Source organism: Sceloporus occidentalis, unplaced genomic scaffold (genome assembly GCF_023333645.1).
Source record: "Sceloporus occidentalis isolate IW3139 unplaced genomic scaffold, rSceOcc1.0.p SCAF_7, whole genome shotgun sequence".
In the NCBI taxonomy this organism is placed as follows: domain Eukaryota; kingdom Metazoa; phylum Chordata; class Lepidosauria; order Squamata; family Phrynosomatidae; genus Sceloporus; species Sceloporus occidentalis.
This window is the reverse complement of record NW_028316987.1, coordinates 66,535,322-66,541,321: the sequence shown is the minus strand read 5'-3', so window position 1 is coordinate 66,541,321 and position 6,000 is coordinate 66,535,322. Positions and strand designations below refer to the sequence as shown.

Here is a 6,000-nt window from a genome sequence, read left to right as displayed (position 1 = left end):
GCTTCACATGCTCTGTTATGTATGTGACTGTAATGAGGTGAGTGTGTTTTCTACCAAAGGCCAGAAGATTGTAGCATTTATTGTATTTAAAGGAAAGTCAAAGGAACTACAGCAGTCACCTTCAAGAAACATGAAATGAATTATCTTTTAAAATTGTAACTATAATTGCTCACTACATTTTGGAATGACAGAGTAACTAATACTGTAATTAATTATTTTTCAAACATATATGTCAAAGCTCTGATGCAGTTTCCATTTTAGTAAGAAAACCAATTTCCATGGAAAAGAAGAAACAGGGGTGTTTGTGGGTGGACAAGAATCAACCAACATGAGTTCATATTTCTTTTACTTGAGGACTCGAAGAGGCAAAAGCTACTGAATGCACGCAGACCTTTGAATGTTCTGTGTCCCAGTGCTTCTTGAGGCACCAAAGCTCAAGGAAATGCAACTTATTCCCATTTCTGAAAGTACTGACACTAACAGGCAAAACCAAAGAGTCAAGCACATGTGCCTCTGCTTCAATTTTTATTCACATTAGGTATTTTTATTTTCAAAAGTAGACAGCAGCAGAGAAGGTACATCAAACAAAATCCAAGGGAGGCCAAGGAAACATTTGACACCTTTCAGCTTCCCTCGCTGTTTTTAATTTCACAAAATCACTCCCATCTGGGAATTGTATACTTTCTCCCAATAACATAATGTAGAAGTATTCCAAATGTCAAGGAACATCCATCTGATGTGTGTTTAATGTTTGATAGGCTAGAAGCATGAAGGCTCTCTACTCCACCCTACAATGCTGTCCCCTAGCATCTCTTACCTAAGGGAAGCCATCTTTCTAATGGCAGGAGCAGCCCTCTTAAAAATTTCTGCGAAACAGGACAGACTTAGGTTAGGAATCTAAAAATCAGTAGAGACAGAGGCAAGTGATTTTACCCTGGGGAGGAATTTCACCTCTGAATGATCAGACATAAAAGGCTTGGTATCCATCTTTTAAACTCTGAAGCCTGGTTATCTCAGCATGTTCTCAGACAAGCAATGGAGAACAGAGGCCTTTCCATTGGTCTGGATGTTTCCCTTTGTCCTGTTAAGGTAAATGCAGCAAAATTTAGCAAACAGGAAGCTTTAGTCAGCACATGTGACCAACGCTTGGTAACTTTGCTATGGGTGAGTTGTTGTTGGTGGTGGTGATTTGTGCCTTCAAGTCATTTCTGAAAAATGATGACCCTAAGGTGAACATATTGCTGAGTTTTCTTGCCAAGATTTGTTCAGAGGGGTTTGCTAATTGTTATTGCCTTCCTCTGATGCTGAGAGACTTTGCTTGTCCAGGGTCATTCCATGGGTATCTATGGTAGATGTTGTTGTTGTTGGTAACTGTCCTTAAGATCAACTCATGCCAACCCTGTAGATGATACATCTCCAAGCCTCTCCGTCCTCAACCTCTCAATCTGGGAAGATGTTTCTCATTGCCCATAGTAGAGCCAGTATTCAGACCCCAGTCTCCCAGAGTCCAAGTCCAACACTCAAACCACTACACCACAGTGGCTCTCTTTTCCAAGGTTTGTGTTTAATGAATAGTTTTGCATGCCTTTTCTTACATGGGTGCATGCATACTGGATTTCCAAAAGGCAGTGGTATATCTATAAGGAAATTCCATTATGTTTCAAATTGCCTTTAGGACACCAATTGTGAGTTTCTTTCTCTGAAACAGAATCCTCATGTGTATAAACAGACACAGTGATCCATGCATCTCAGGATGATCTCCCTCCAGGCCAGTGTGAGGAAACTAATTATGAAGAGGATGAGGTGTTGTTGGGATACTAGAAGTAGCAAAGTGTCATCCAGAACTACTCTAGTGGTTTGTATTTCCTAGGAATCATTGGTAAACACATGGCATAGCGTAAACGTGTGAAGAAAGAGACAGAGGAATTTCTTCCCCTTGAATTCAAATGCTAAAATATCACAGGTTCTCCTTAGCAATGAGCTGACAAGCTCCTGTTAGCCCAGGCTGTCTGTGATGTTAGGACAGCAAAGCCAATGTCAGTGAGAGGTTTCATGTGCCTATTGGAACTCATTGTGATGTCACAATTGATTAGTCTCACTGTTGTTGCTTCTGACTTATGGTGACAGTCCTGGGAAAAGGGCAGGATACAAATAAATATAATAAATAAATAAGGGGACCCTCTCATGGGGTTGATTTGCGGGGCGAGGGGGGTGGGGTTTTTTGGCATGTTTCTTCAGCAAGGGAATTTCCATTGCCATCCTCTGCGGCTGAGAGACTAGAGTGTGATTTGCCCAGGGTCACCCAATTGGTTTACATGGCTAAGCAGGGATTCAATCTTCAGCGCCATAGTCCAGCACTCAAACCACTACAACATGCTGGCTCTCTCACTCACTGTTAGACAATACTTTTAAGCAGTTAGGCTGTGAATTTGCTAGACCAAAACTGACCTCACTGAACATCTAATTTAATTTAATTTAATTTTAGAAAAACTATTATCCTGTCTTTCTGCTGCTTACACACCACCCAGAGCAGCTAACAAAAACTAAAAAGCAAGCATACATACAAATTCCCAAATGATGACACTAATATAAAGAGAGCCAGTGAGAGTCAGTGTGGCATAGTGGTTTGAATGTTGGACTATGACTTGGGAGGCCAGGATTTGATTCCTAGCTCAGCCATGAAACCTACTGAGTGACCTTGGGCAAGTCACATGCTCTCGGCCTCAGGGGAAGGCAATGGCAAACTTCATCTGAACACATCTTGGCAAGAAACCTCCTTGATAGGTTTGCCTTAGGGTCACCATAAGTTGGAAACAACTTGAAGGTGCAACTTGAAATTAACAACATAATAAAAGGCAGTCAACAAAACTCTTACCTCAAGAACAAAATGGAATCAAAGAAGGTCCCAACGTAGCCTCCCAGGGCCAAGAATCCCACAAGGTATATCGTAGTTGTATTAAATACATTTCCCAAATATATGATTAATTCTTACTCTGATGTTGTGAAGGCATACATACATTATATACCTCATTCATTGGGTTTTACAGCAGCTTGAAATAGAAGCACTCTGATCCATAGGTGGTGGTTTTAAACAGAGGAAACAACTGGGAGGCTGAGCTGTCCATCCAAATCTGTGCTTCATTTGTACCACATACTGTCTGGGTTGCATTTGTCTCTGCTCTGTGTGGGCTTTGTGCTTCCTGAGAAATTATGAATCTGTGTGTAACTGTTTGCCATTATATTAACTAAAGCAGATGCTGCTCATTCCAATTTCTGCTATCCATTTGTTGCCACATTTGAAGCAGCTGTGAATTGGTAGCATGTTTTGTTTGAAATGAGCAAATAAACAAACATCACTATGACCTTAGCTAATGATATTTATAATGAATTGTGTATAGTTTGTTAGCTAGGTGTTAATGATAAAGCTTCAGAGTATTACATTGCTACCAGGCACTCCAGAAGAATAAGGTCTTTTTACATACAAGGCATCATATCAGAATCAGTACGTATTAATATATACATATATATATATATATATATATATATATATATATATATATCATATGGGAATAATAAGATAAGTTGTGAATTAGCATTTCTGCACAATTTGGTCATTGTTTCATGGAGACATATTTGTATTAGATTTTCTGCCCATAGCTGTCTATTATCTGTCCTCCGACATACTCAAGATGGTATATCTGTCTCTCCTCCTATCCATTTTATTATCACAATAGCCGTTTGAGGTTGATCATCCTAAGAGAAAGTGCAACTAGGCATCCAGTTAGTTTCATATGGGAAATGCAAGTTTCTCTACCCCTGCTATAGACCAGGAAAATTGACAGTTTCCAGTAGATCAAGAAGCTGGACAGGTTGACATGAATAATACATGCTTATTACATGCATCAGCTCATACATATAGAGGACTGGAATTTCAAAAATCTATAATCTGAGAAACTGCGCTTTTGATGCCCTGATACTGCAGATGTATGGGCCTTTAAATATAATGACACCAGATTTAGGCAACATCTGACCCAATAAATGCTTTTTGCAGGGCAGCTTTCATTGTGTTTGAATCAGGCCTTATGGCCTATTGACAATTTCACATACCCATTGTCCATATCATTTCAAGTGACTTGTATAAGCCACAAGGTGGCTATTTTGAAATCAATACAGCTCTATAGATTAACATTAAGTGAACAGAAATAAATATATAAAAGCAACTTCATTGGATAAAATGCTGCCCAATGTATTTCTCATTTTTAGGGGACTTGAAAATATATAATTTATTCTCCTGTATTGAGATGTCATAGAACCAGACAGTGTGAACATTTGGAAGGAGTGACTGAAGAGGATAGATGTTGTGTGTCCAAAACCAGAGGTTTTTTCCCAGAGAAGCTGTAAAAAGAAAAATAAGAAGAATGAATGAAAGAGGTTACACATTTACTTTATAAAATTATAGTTTATTTACTTATTAAATTATATTCTGTCTTTTGACTAATAACAGAACATCATGTGGCTGGTGAAAATATCATCATCACCGTCATCATGATTATCATCAAATTTAAATGAAAGCATACCCAACAAACCCAATTAAAAATGCTATTGAATATTCAACCACTGAAACAAATAGCACCCTAACACCCGAAAATGAAGGATAGGGAAATTTATCATAGAATCATAGAGTTGGGTCTTCATGGGCCTTGGGTCCAACCCCTGATCAATGGAGGATCTCCAGCTAGAACATCCCCAGCAGGCAGCTGTCCAGTTTCTTTCTGAAGACATCTACTGAGGGAGACTCCACCACTTCTCTAAGCAATTAATTCCTTTGCCAAATCACTCTTACTATCAAAAGGTTATTGCCAATGTTCACATGCAATCTACTCTCCTGTAACTTCCAACCATTAGACCTGGTCCTACCCTCAGAGGCAGCAGAGAACAAGCCTGCCCTTTCCCCTCTGTAACAGTCCTTGAGGAATTTAAAGAGTGTGATCATGTTGCCCCTTCATTTTCTCTTTCTTCTGCATTGGCATTTTTAAAACTATGAGTTCTTTCTGTCTTCAGTATAACACTGTCTCCAGTATAACAAATGTATATATTTTGGCACATTCTTTAAAAATGAAGTGATTTGAAAGGCACCAAAAAATTTAAACAGGAAGTGGCTTTCAGTCCACTTCTAGTTTTGGTGTTTAAGGTTCAAAGATTTGGAACTGCTGCCTTTTTTGCACACACACCCTTCAAAAAGTAATCCACACAAAAACATAGAGCAGGAAAATTGAGGGAAGCAAATGGAGAGTGGTCTAGGACCAGCAAAATGACTTTGTGATCATGTCTAGGCCATGGGCTACCCCTGCTCTATGTCATACAAATCCTTCCTTTCTCTTCAGTTGAAGTGAGAATTGTCGGTGGCAAACCTCCTCTGAACAATTCTTGCCAAGAAAACCCATGATGGCAACGTTAGGGTTGCCATAAGTCATAAATGACTTGAAAGCATGCAACAATAATATAAGATAGTGCTGGTCCATCTAGCTCAGTGTTGTCTTCATAATAGGTAGAGGCGGTTTGCCCTCTAATAAGTGTTACTAGATTGTGACTCCCAACAGACCTAGCTCACATGGTGGATGATGATGGGAATCATAATCTATCAATATTAAGAGGGGTCACATCCATCCAATCCCTAGTCTTCATTGGCTCCCAGATTCTTCAGAATCTCAGGCATGTGTCCCGCCTAAGCTGGAGATACTAGAAACTGAAGCTGGGAGCTTTTACATGCAAAGCATTCCCTCCAGCTGTCCCAATTTGTCAGGGACAGTCCCTGTTAATCCTCTATCATCCCACTTTGTCAGATGCTTTTAATATGTCCCATTTGCTCTCTCCTCTGCCATTTCCTCCCTTTGTCCTCAGTTTACTTCAGTCACGAGGACAGGGTAGAATCTTGCACTTCCCAGTAAGCTTATGCAAACTGCTGCAAAGTCTACTAGCTTGTGTCTCCTTCCTCACTAA

The 6,000-nt window shown here is 39.6% G+C and overlaps 1 long non-coding RNA gene across 1 annotated transcript in view; it reads right to left on the bottom strand.

The window, feature by feature from the left end:
• Positions 1-533: 533 nt before the first annotated feature.
• The window catches only part of LOC149309871 (uncharacterized), a 72,627-nt gene continuing 67,160 nt past the window's right edge, over positions 534-6,000 (bottom strand). Inside the window, exon 3 of the long non-coding RNA XR_016281855.1 lies at positions 534-4,395. This is a non-coding gene — a long non-coding RNA (uncharacterized LOC149309871). The remainder of the gene's footprint in view (positions 4,396-6,000) is intronic.